Below are 13,230 nucleotides of genomic sequence, written 5' to 3'. Positions count from 1 at the left end.
AGGTTGTGGAGAAAAGACAATGAAGCCCTAGGGGCAGATTTACAAGAAAGTGACGCATCTGTGAAGATACAGCACTTTCCATGCGCTACCCTGAGAAACCTTTGCGCCACTATGGATGCGGCGCATTTACAATACAGCGCACCATGGCGCAAGGATTGACAGATGCGTCAGAAATTCTGACGCATCTGTTCACGCAAAAGTCACGCATTCCTGGAGTCGTGTCGCAAGCATGGCGCAACTCCAGCAATGCATGGGGAGGCCTTGTGCTGCGTCACTCCTTACGCCTGCTTCAAACAGGCTTAAGAATTTGACGCAGTGGCGTCCTAAAAGTGGCACAGTGGCATTTTGTAGCTTTCACTGCATCACTTCTTCAAGGTTTTTTGCATTGGTACGCCCACCCTGCATACATTATACCTAACGCAGGTATAATGTGACACAGGGCTTTACAACGCATCTCCCTAAATGCGTCACATTGTAAATGGGCCACATTTTTATGCTGCTGCTGCATCACAAAAAGTGACGCAAAGGCTGTGCAAAAATTACGTAAGGGGTTTGTAAATCTGCCCCTTAGTATTCAGCAAATGTATGATTCAGCAACGATGGAGGCACTGCTGAGAAAAATGTGGGATTCTACGCTTAATAATTTCACAAATTAAGCACTGCAGCAGTGTATAGTCTCGCTCTTCCTTGCGCAGGAACCATCATGCACAGAAGACCCCTTGCACTTGCTCCTGTGCCCACCACCCCCAGACCCTGGCCATAGAGAACAGGGAGGTGAATGAAGGGGGCAGAAGCACGGGGTAGGCCTGGGTACATCCTCACGGTGCAGAACATCACTAAACTATGTACTGATCTCCAGCAAACCTGAAAAGGATCTAAACATTAACAACAAGTGGCCGAATTTATCTACATTTCCATCTAATATAAAGTACAAATATTTTTAACTAAAGTGACCTTTTCATTGAAGAACGGTGTGCCTTGAGGGTAGAAAACATCATACTATACACTGAACAGGTTGTCTTCATGCATACAAACGACATAAAAACACTTGCAGTAAAAACTCAAGATTAGAAAGAGCGTTTTAGGTATTATCTTCTGAGTTTCGCAGCGCACTATGTTTTCCTTCCCTCCGGGGACAGGCACTTCTCGTTATATTTACACAGGAAGCTGCCTGTGGTTTCCCGCACCCAGCAATTTTTGGCATGGCCCCTCCCAATTATTCAGCATGGAACTTCCAGATGGTGCGCGCGGCGAGCTCTCCTTTTATTTTGTTAAACCTAAAGCCATGAAAGCTCTCTCGTTGCCCGCCACTTTTCCCTGGGAAAGCTAGTTTAAGCAATTGTGCGGGCGCCATTTTCGAATCTCAGACCTCCCCTTGCACCGCATGCGCGACGGGTCCAGAACAGAAAGGGCTTCAGCTGAGTTTGAAGAGCCCCCAAATCAGGGCTTGAGTCGGGGTACCACGCGGTTGGACGGCATCCCCCCACTTATTTTACCAGGAGCTCGATTAGTGGAGCAAATGGAGTCACACATTCACTTTTTGGCCTCTCAGGGGCGAGATCGGCGCTCATTCAGAACCCTCACGCGCTGGCTTCTCTGATGCAATCGCATCTAAGGGGTAAGCGAGAGGAGGCAATAAGTCTGATGGGTGCAAGCCACCTTTCGTGACGTCACTTCCTGTCGTGACGTCAGCATCCCTCCACTTCTTTTTTAAGGACTTGTGCCCTGCCCCAAATGGAAGATCAGAAGGGACCACTAGTGCCACTCCCTTACGTACGTGGCATTTGAAATGTCTGCTGATAATAGTCTTCCGCCTGCAGTGCTTAACTTGCAAAAAAAAAAAAAGCCAGGTCCATAGTCAGGAGACCACTGCAGCTTGCACCACCCATTGCCCTATCAGCGTAGCCATCCCAGTATCTACACAACTACTAATCATCACTCTACTACAAGGATGACAATTCAGACTGTTCGAGGCCCCCCCCCCAAGGCTTTAAGAATGGCTTGAGCGGCAGATATTCGTTGTTTTTAATGTATATTCAATTAATAAAACAACTGTTGTTCTGCTTAACTCTTTATCGCATAAACAGTGTGACCATGTGGCAGCTGTCATAAGTGCCGGTGTTGACAATTAAGTGAGGGTGCCGAGCACCGGAAACCACAGGCTCAAATTAAGCACTGTCAGACCTCTCCACTCCCTCCCTGGTATGAGATTGGAAGAGTTTGGAAGCATCAGTCTCTTCCCCATGTGAGGCTGGAATAACGTGCTAGTACAACTTCCTGCCCGTGTTACAACTAAGGTGTCCACACTACTCCCTTGCCTCTGTCTGATTTAAATGATTCATGATAGATTTGAAGAAGGTTCCCAGCAGCGCGCCCGAGATGAAATATGAAGAAGTCCCCATCTCTACTTTTCCATGCAAGATTTGAACGGGCCTCTGAGCATGACCCATCCCTTGAGCGATCTGAAGTGCTTACACCACTTCCTACCCCAGGTGGAAATGTTAACATCTCTAAAAAGTGACCAGCACATCTGAACCTAATGAGACTTTGTGAAGGTGTGTGCCCCTTCCCTAAATGACATGAGAAGTTCCTTACCACCACTCGTCCTTCTCAACTCCTCTCTTGCTTTTGCACTTTGATTGAAGTCTTTCATTCTTTTATTATAACTATTACAACTTTTATTGTGGCACATTTATCCAACACGATCTTAATACAGAACACTTTTCTATGCAGTTATTGGTACTTATTTGATTGACTTTGAAAGATGAAGGTTTGGGATGATCATGCTGATAGAAGGCTGTGCACATTTCTCTACAGTTAGTGCTTCAACATACCCTACAATCCTTTCTTTTTACAGGGTTTCCATTATAAGATATAACGTAAGAGATATTTAAAAAAAAGAGCATTGGCAAAGCCAGTAAGTCTCTTTTATCTTATGCAAGTTCTGAGGTGTTAGCTTTGCTGTTGTTTGTCTGTAAGCTATTATTTCAAATATGTAAAAGAAAAAGTATTCTACTACTGGGGTAAAAGCAAGCTCACATTTTATAGTATCTCAAACCTATACATTGAATTCAATATTTTCAAGCATTATAAATAGCATGTTTTATTATTAAAATATTGTTCACTCAGAATTTAAAAAGAACAAGGCAGTGTTTGCCAAGGCTTCATTTACTTTCCACAGGATTCAGCCATTTGCTCTTTTGCAGTAGCTCAGGAAATAAATAAATCGGCCTCCAGGGAAGTGCCCTGCTAAGTACACCTTCCGCTTCAAAACCAGCTGAGTGAATGGAGCAGTGCCATAAAAGCATTTGTGTGCTAAAGCTTGTGATTTCATGCATATTTGTGTCAAGCAGATGATATAAAACAAAAGCAACCAGTAAAGTCTGCTCTTCAGCTATACCCACCAAAAATAACCCTGATTTTACAAACACTGTGAGGTGTGGGGTGTGGCTTAGGGGTACTTGAGGAGGGGAAGCAGCACACAAGAAGAAGAGCAATCTCATGGAGTGCTGAATGGAAAAAAAGTGGTTACCTAAATGTGAGCAGTTGAAAGATGCAGGTCAGCCAATCAAAAGTACCGTAAATAGGCTATTGTCCAAGGGAGGTACAAGAACAAGAAGTAAAATTAAATAAGAAACCAACAAATTAGAGTGACAATAAAGCCCATTGTCGTTTCTTGTGGTGGCTCCGGATCCGACCTGCTCGTCGCCAGTTGTTGTGGCGTGCTCATTACCCACGCCGAGACTGGTAAGCATTCTGCGCCTGCCCGAGGCCACGCAGTGGCCATTAGGAGGGCGGGCTATTAGTCATGGAGGGCTGTCCCGCCCCCACATGACATAGTACGTCCTCACCCTGGGCAGTCTCCCCTGGTTGGTGGAGACTGTAGGTGATTCACGTCCGGGGCGGCTGGGAGGAGCCGGCGGGAGTATTTCTGTCCACTTCCCCGCTGGGGAGGCCTCTTTGCCGCTCCGGACATCGTTGTAGTTCCATGTTGGGACACTCTTTTGTCTCGCCTCTGGTCGCGTCCAGAGGCCCGGTCTTGCGTCGAGACGATGTGCTGCGAGGTTTCGGCTTGCGTTGCCTGCGGTGAGTGGGGTGGATTTGGGGGGGTCGCGTTCCATGGGGAAGCGGTGTAAGCGTCCCCGATGTCCGGGGGCATCAGGGCCACTAGTGCGGCCTTGGCGGGTTGCCTCCCGGCACCCAGCCGCCTCTTCCCCCCCCCCCCCCCCCCTTTTCGCCTCGGCTGTCCCCCATCCTCGTCAGCTTATTTTCACGCAGTCTCCCGGGGTGCGGACAGGTCCGGGGAGCCCCACGTAGTGGGACTGTCGGTGGGGTATTGGTCGTCCGGCAGCCTGATGCCGATCCTCCCCGGTTTTCTCGGCTGTGGCCGAAGGGTAGGGTTAGCGGGTTTCCCTTGGGCACGCTTAGTTTTGCTCTTGTGCATCTAGCGCTTCTGATTGCTTCTACCCGGGGCCGGAGTTGGATGTTTATTCCGTGACCTCGCGCGTACTGGTGCGCTGTGCCTTCTGGTACTACGCGGTGTGTGGTATCCCCAACGTCGGGGGTTCGGATCCTCGTGCTGCTGCGATTGTTTCGCGAGGTATACGGCAAAGGGTAAGGGTTAGTGCATGCTTTGGTGCGCGGGCTTTCAGGCGATTACTCAGACTATTTTTAGCTCGCACCGTCATTAAGCACGCTCTGTGTATTTTGCTTCTACAAAAAGAAATGCGATCCTATGCTGAGTGCGGAACGTGGATCAGTTTTGCTATCGCTGAATTTATTGTTTGTAGTGGGCTACGGGGCGGACATGCTCAGTGCGGAGCGTGCATTAGTTTTGCCACCGCTGTATTGAATTGTTAAGTCGTTCACGGGGCGGACATGACTCTTATGTGGCATTACGTTGAGGACTTACAGCAGAGGTTCAGGGCACGATTTATTTGCATAACACACACGGCCGTGAGAAGCGCTCTAGGTCGGCTGGGCAGTCTTAGTGTGCGGGGCCCGCATGTCATTGTGGCCTGTTGTCCTGGTCCTGTCGCGCTTTGGCGATGCAATGTCGTGTAGATAGCTCCACGCGGCCGGCGGCTATTGTGCTCAGATGCGACCCGTTTGCTTACTCTTGCCTCGTCAGGGTTTTTGTCGTGGTGGCTCGCTCGCAGCGCACTTCCTCCCCCCCCCTCTATGTTTGCGGCGCCATCTTGGGACGTGGCTGGCCCGCCATTGCAGGGAGAGGGGCGGACCTACCTGGCAAGGCCTTTCTGCCTCCTACATGCATTGGGAGGAGTGTGACTATTTCCCGTGTGCAATGGTTGTGATGGCGCCCATAGTTGCAAAGGGAGTTTATACTCTTTGTGCCTTGGTATCTCGTCGCCGATTGCGTGCTGTGTTATCCTTAGTGTGGCACTTCATACTGCAGTACGATCGATAAGCCGTAGGTGCACAATTTTGGTTCACAATTATGATGCTTTTTCCTGTAGTTATCGGTGATGTATAGTGTCATTGGGCTGTAATTACACAAAACACAATTGTGTGACTGATCGTTTTCACGTAACATTGGGTATATGAGCGCGAGGTTTCTGCACATTCTGCGCGTACATTGTTGTGTGACCGTATTTACGAAGCGATTATAGTATCGTGGGGCCATGGTACTTCAAGGCCCATTCGTGTGACATATTTATTTACGCGTTGCATGGTAATTTCTCTGCGAGGGTAGGCCTATTCCATGCGCAGTTTAGTTTATGGTGGTCGGTTTTACAAGGGTGCATTGGGGCCATCGCACCTCGAGGCCCAATCGCGTAACGGATTTATTTGCGCGCGGCACCTTTTAAATTATGTTATTTCCTCCCGCTGCAGGTCCGGCTGGCACGTCAAGCACCTCCCCCTCTTCCTCGCACCCCTCGGGCTGCGCGGTGGACCACTGTTTCAGCTTTTGTCGCGTGGTATGTATCAACATGCATTAGGGGTCGGCTCAAGATGGAGTCGAGTGTGCGTGAGGGATTTTGCGTAATGTACTAGGCCTTTCGTAGGCCGGGGCGGGGGTCTGGGTTGCATGCGACGGTATTACTATTCCCGGAAGTATTTGGCCCTCTGCATACCCGTGGCGGCCCAACCGGGTGTTATGACGATGTGGACGCTTCAGCCTGCTAGTCCTCAGCGAATCAATTTAGCTATGCATTTCTTCCAGGCCAAATTGTACGCGGCATGTAATTCAAATTGGAACTAGGTATTGCGCCGTGTTGTCTTACCCGCACCGCGCTCGGGCCATAAAATACCGGAAAATAATTTCGATTCTGGCTACTTGGATAAGCTCAGTGGTTTCCGCTTTTGTAACAGATACTTTGTTCTTCTTTGATAAGTTTCAATCCTAATATAGTACTGTGAGCCATTAACGGTCATCTAAGAGTTGCCTGCGAACTGCAAGTTACAGGATTGGAGCCTCAGTCTCATGACCCTAATGCGACATAAAAGGTTTTGTTTGGTTAGAAATGCACTACTATTAGTAATGCCAATCCCAACCATGGTACGGAGTCTGGAGTTTGTGCTTTCCATACAAGTAGCGCTGCTTCCAGAAACTTAGACCTGATTAGTGATTGTCTCCATACCAAGTTTCTTAGAGAATCCTTCTCGTCCGTGACAGGTCCTGGCGCCCTCCCGGATTCTTGAAAATACTACTTACTTCATTTTACAGGAATTACACTGGCGATTGACGAGTATTGGGGGAAGATTTGCGACACCGCAGCAGGGTGCAAGAGTCTGCCAGCACTAGGGGTAGTGTGCCTCTTTTCAATTACATCCCCCTTTTAGGGTCAGGAGCATACGGATGCCAGGTTTTGCTAGTAAAAGCTGCCCAGGGAATGCTCGGTGTTGGGAGCGATCTGCCCACCCTGTATTCTGCTCCCGGCATAAGTCTCCCTGGTTCACGAGTTTGCACCTTCAGTAGCGTCCTAATGTTACCCTTACAGGCTATGACCAGCTCTCACAGAGGGCCTAATTAGATATATCACACAACCCTATTAATGTAAGAAGGCAGCTTATAGTGGATATGTAGCCAGTTTGTCAGTACAACTCGCTGTAGCTAAAACCTACATGTCTTGGCTTGTATCCTTTCAATTGAAGTTGCTCGAAGCTGCATTGTGTGGTGGTGACTACAAAAAGTATTTTGTTGTTTATATCATTGTCCAAAATAGTCTCTTTTCGTATACATCGCTGTGGATGTTTCAGGTCTTTCCTGGCAGCACTTGCGCCCGTTTTCTGCACAATCTTCTTTTAGTTGGCTCGTGCATTTAGGGGTTGTTAGCAGGAGTTGCCGTAGAGGTCCAAACTGGACCTGCACATAGTACTAGTTATAGAATGTTGATGACTGATCGCACATTAGTAAATTTGGTTGGTGGTAAGTGACACTGGTCGTCATATAGGTTCCGGGTTTGTATAGCTTGATGTTATAGCTAATCCTTACTCTAATGTAGCCATGTACTCGCTGCCATGCTTTAGACCAGCATTGTAGGGGGTCACCTACCCAGTAGATACCCAGTAGAGTGGTTACCTACTGCGGTATTGCTGCTCACGGCTTAGGACACCGGTGCCAGTGTTCGCAGTATCAGTAGAGTCCAACTGGTTCCCTAACAGGCAACAGTAAGTTCTCGCAGAGGTCCAAGCCCATGTAGCACGCAACCCAATTTTTGACAGAAAGGGAACTTTGGTGGATAGGTGGCCTGTTCATCATTAGGATCTTCCTGTGGTTACCCCTACCTTGTTCAGTACGCGAATCCAAATCAGGGAGTTATGCTAAGATATATGGTTTGCTTGCATTCGGTATGTGTCTGCCAAAAATTTGTTTCTGGTGTGTGCAGCACTGTCCAATATGGTCCTTTACTTCGCATATTTCTTACCTTTCTTCCTTGCGTTTAGCAAATGTTAAGTTGTTTCCTGCAGATCAACAGTAGGTTATACTTTGTTTTATTCATGCACTGGTTAATCTGTGGCTAGATTTCGGGACACTTCATGCAATGATTCCCCATGTAAACTGCATTCAGTGGCAATTAAGTTAGCTGATTAACACAGGTGCCAATATTATAGATGCCACTGCGCCGGCATTATACGTTATGATTTGGTCCCATTTTCCCTAATGAGGCCTTCCTAGTACAAATAGGCCCAACTACAGTTCGCCTTGCCCTTGAGTGGTGTTTTGCAAACGGGCATGCTCTATTTCACGGACTGTCGCATTCCTGATGTTTCTTAAAATGTATTAGGACTACACAGCAGGTACCTCTACTGTTCTAATACTTGGTTACGACCCCTGAATGTTTGCTTTAAGATGTTTAAATTACCTTAAATTTATTTTAGGGTATTTATCGGTAAATATGTTGCTAGATTCCGGGACACTTCATCCCCAAGTAAACTGCATTCAGTGGCATTTAAGTTAGATGATTAACACAGGTGCCTATATTATAGATGCCACTGTTCTGGCATCATACGTTATGATTTGGTCACATTTTCCTCTAAGGAGGCCTTCCTAGTACAAATAGGCACAACTGCAGTTCGTTCCAGTCCTTGGTTTTCTAGCATGCGGCGTACTGCCACACTAGACTTTCTTATGTCACACGTGGCCGACTGGATACATGGCTAAGCCACTCTTACATAGTCCCAAACTTGGTTAGCTTGATCACGGCAATTACTCCAGTGGGTCTAACGAGAGGCATTCTATTATTTGGAATACCAGGGAGTAACGTGTTTCTCTGTTAGCTTAAATATTAGTTATGTGTGTGAATGAGGCGTGAGTTTGCAAGCCCACAAATAGGGTTTACGCTAGGGTGCAAGTCATTATGATCAGATGATTAAGATTCCTTGCTGAGCAGCTGCTGTCTCCCTCAGCTTCACGAGGAAGTGTCACTGCTGGCGATTGTACTGTCAGTCATAATTTACTCGATTCATAAAACTTCACACATAGCAACTTCTCCTTCCAGGGTTTGTACCTGCTACCCAGACTACTCTGCATATTTTGGGTGGGTATGATTTTTCCTCCTCAATTTTCGTATCCTTTTACAATTCCCAGGCTAGGTTCGTTGTTACACCAGTGAATTTTGTATGGATCCACATTTGGACTCCACCCCCGATGTTATCGCAACCTAATTATGCCTTTTCACAACAAATTCGTCCCTGTTAGGCATGTTCTCTTATGCAAGAGGTTTTAGGGTATGGCTATCCCTAGGCTACCTCTGGGCTGGTCCTGTCAGCGAATTCCTGAGTGTGAACTAACGTTACGCAGGCTATGGTTGAGGAAGGAGTGGTCTCCTAGTGCATTGGTCTTGTTGGCCGAGGCCTCCTCCTAGATTGGCTGTCCCTAGCTCAGGTACCATTACACTCCATGTAGTGTGCGCGTGAGGCTAGTAGTGTGCTTCTTTTATATTACACATACCTTTCTTGGTACAGGAACACACGGATGCATGGTTTCGCTAGAAGATGCTGCCCAGGGTATGCTTGGTGATGGGAGCGATCTGAACACCCTGTATTCTGCTCCCGGCATAAGTCTCCCTGGTTCACGAGTTCCTATGTTGCACCGGTGCAAGTATAAGATGAACACGTGGGAAATAGCAAACTGTGCGCTAACAGAAGTGGCGTGGTATGCAAAAAAGTACCAAACGCAGGTACATAGGGAGCACTGCAATAATGGCAACAGCTTGAAACTGAGTAATTGTACCTGTGCACCCTCGATTACGGCTCATGTGTTGCTCTTCCTGCTGGGGAGGGTCATACTTTATAGTCATCCCCTCCCCCTTCCGTGGTCATCCTGTCTTTTTAGCACGGACTGACAATAAGAGTTTGGGGTGGGCATGAGAAGTCTTTTAGTAATTCTGCATGCCAGGGGGGGGCAAGTGTTCCCGGCTGTCCCCGTGGTTTTTCAGTTTGCCTCTTGTAGGACCACTCCGCTAGTCGCTCCATTATATGCATTTGCGTACCGCAATAGACTTCTGTATCCTCTAGGGGATTATTGCCCAAGCGTAATCTTGCAGTTGTTTGGTTTTGTGACGGCACTTGTCTACCCGGGGGGGAGTTCTCTGCTGGGGGGGCCCTTCCCACCACCTGGTCTCTTGCCTGGGATAGTCTTCCCTATTGGGGTAGAGGGATTGTTCTCGGGTGGTCATGCCTATTGGAGTCGGTGTGGCTGGCACTTACCCATGCATGCCCCTGCGCAGGTCAGCTTAGGGGGCGCTCTGTGGCCTGCGGTCCCCGGGAGGTGGTCGTAGTTGGCCTTCAGTCTAGCTAACTTAACGGTATTACGTCTGAAGCCGCCTCCAGCCTAAAACACATGAGGACAGGGGATGCCGGCTGCTTGGCCTGTGGTCCCGGTATAACCCTTGACTGGGACTCGTCCAGTTCTATAGTATGTCTGGTGCCCTCCTATTCCCTCGTGTCAGTAAGCACACTTACTCTCCTTGCTGGATCATGAAGATGGTGATTCAGCGGTATCAGTGACTCCTGGCGCAGTTATCTGTCGCTCAGTGGGAAGGGATGTGTGGGTGTCCCAGCGGCATGCGCTGGACAGCTTATTTCATGTTACTTTGGGCCTCTGTAGGGGCCCCCTTCCTATCCCTTGAGTTTCCCTGAGGGGTGGTAGGACAGGTTTATTGGTGCCTGATGGTAGCACCCCTAGCCTATGGGCGTTGCCCTGTTCCTCCTGTCTGGAGGTAGCAATTCTAGGTGTAGGTTGCAGGTAAAGAGCAGTAATAATGGTGGGGGGCCCGTGCGGCAGCGGGAACCACCTCACGGGCTGTGGCGGAGTTACTGGGCGATCCGGAAGAAGAGAGGTGCAAACGCTGGACGTCAGCGGGCACATAGGGGTGCCAGAGCATAACCTCAGAGCCTAACCTGGAACCTCATGGGAGGTGCAGGAATCCGTGTCGGCGCCCCAGTAGTCCTTCGGGCGGTTGTGGGCCTGTGCAACCGGGGGTTTGCCTAGGCACGCCCAGCAAATGGGCGTGTCAGTATAATTATGGTATTTGTACAACAGTTGGGTGGTTCGCCACTGTGTTGTTTGGCTCAACAGGCGGGCAGGTGGCGAGAATGCGGCCTGCCCTAGGATCGCCCGTAAGCTAACCCACCGTCATTACATATGTTGTATGTAATAAACCTGCAGCAATTTTTACCCAAACTTAACATTGTGTCCTTGTGTTATTTGCGGGTTTGGGCATGTGGGGCGGGTGTTCATGTGGGCCCTGAGGTGACTATGCGCCTGCCCGAGGCCACGCAGTGGCCATTAGGAGGGCGGGCTATTAGTCATGGAGGGCTGTCCCGCCCCCACATGACATAGTACGTCCTCACCCTGGGCAGTCTCCCCTGGTTGGTGGAGACTGTAGGTGATTCACGTCCGGGGCGGCTGGGAGGAGCCGGCGGGAGTATTTCTGTCCACTTCCCCGCTGGGGAGGCCTCTTTGCCGCTCCGGACATCGTTGTAGTTCCATGTTGGGACACTCTTTTCCCGCCCTTCCTCTAACCCAGAGTGTCTGCTTGAGGGGGCTCAGGGGGGAGCATTTAATGTGTTCCTTTTTCGTTGCAGGCGGAGTTACTGGGCGATCCGGAAGAAGAGAGGTGCAAACGCTGGACGTCAGCGGGCACATAGGGGTGCCAGAGCATAACCTCAGAGCCTAACCTGGAACCTCATGGGAGGTGCAGGAATCCGTGTCGGCGCCCCAGTAGTCCTTCGGGCGGTTGTGGGCCTGTGCAACCGGGGGTTTGCCTAGGCACGCCCAGCAAATGGGCGTGTCAGTATAATTATGGTATTTGTACAACAGTTGGGTGGTTCGCCACTGTGTTGTTTGGCTCAACAGGCGGGCAGGTGGCGAGAATGCGGCCTGCCCTAGGATCGCCCGTAAGCTAACCCACCGTCATTACATATGTTGTATGTAATAAACCTGCAGCAATTTTTACCCAAACTTAACATTGTGTCCTTGTGTTATTTGCGGGTTTGGGCATGTGGGGCGGGTGTTCATGTGGGCCCTGAGGTGACTAAGTATATTCTTTATTCCGTTGGTTGCCTAGTGCCCACATGCACGCCCGTTCCCTCTGCCCTCGTCCAGTTTAATGCCCGCCCCACTTCCTGACCGGAAGTGTTGTCCAGTCTCTGTCCCCTCCCCTCGGTCCATGTGCAGGGTCCTAGTGCCCTGACCTCAGGTCACTACACCCATCAATGGTAAGCAATTGGTGGGCTCTATGCCCACTGTGTATTCACAATAGGTATTGCAATGTCTGGGAGGCTCAACCCACAAACAGTACAAGAGATAAATAAAGAACCTCCTGTGTAGGTGACTACACAGAGAGCTGCCAAATTATTTTGATAAACTATTAAACTTGCATACGCCTGAACATATAACGATTCACATTAAAAAGCACTGGTATAATACAGTTATGATGTCACTTCTTGTGATATGACAGCCAGTGAAATTGAAAAGAGTATATTCTTATGCTCCTTTTATAACGTGTGCCCTGTTTAAGGATTACAGTCTCCAATACATAACCCCAAGGTATGCATTTGTAATGCGCCACTACCAAGAGAGTCCCCATGTAAGGAGTGCTGGTGAAACTGGTCACTAGGGAGACAGGATAATATTGTGCATCTACAGCATTGCCATTATGCAATGTTTCTGGGAAATCGAGTCAGCACTAAAAAGTTAGATATCAGGAAAAGCAATGCCAGGAACAAGTGGAAAAATTGAAGAGGAAGCTGTATCCTACCATCTCACATTATTTGGTGCTCCTGTTTCACAGGTGTGCAAGTTTGGGATAGTGCCAAAGGGGCAGATTTATCAAGATCTCACGGAACACAGTTCAGCGAGGCAAATTGTAATTTGCTGTGCTGTGTTGCGTGAATGGGAGAGAGCTGAAGAGTGCCATATTTACAAAGATATAGTATTCTTTAGCTCTGTTACAGCACTGGGGCACTTGTAGCAGCCTATTGCCAATGCAGGAACCCTTGTGCCATGCTGCAAGGGTGCCTGTGTTACAAGCAGGACTGTTCTGTGCAGCTGGGCATAACTCCTTCACAAAAATAATCAGGCCTTCCGTGGCTTTGCAAATCTTTGCATTGCCCTGCTAGGGTGATGCAAAGACTTAGTAGATCTGGCTCCAAATATCTTGGGAGGCATATTCACTTCTGACTTCTCCTTTGCATCCAGTGGTCGAAATAACAGCTAAACATGTAAAAATGGGAGGAATGTAAACCCAGCCATGAAATCTC

Source organism: Lissotriton vulgaris, chromosome 7 (genome assembly GCF_964263255.1).
Source record: "Lissotriton vulgaris chromosome 7, aLisVul1.2, whole genome shotgun sequence".
In the NCBI taxonomy this organism is placed as follows: domain Eukaryota; kingdom Metazoa; phylum Chordata; class Amphibia; order Caudata; family Salamandridae; genus Lissotriton; species Lissotriton vulgaris.
This window is presented reverse-complemented; position numbering follows the sequence as displayed.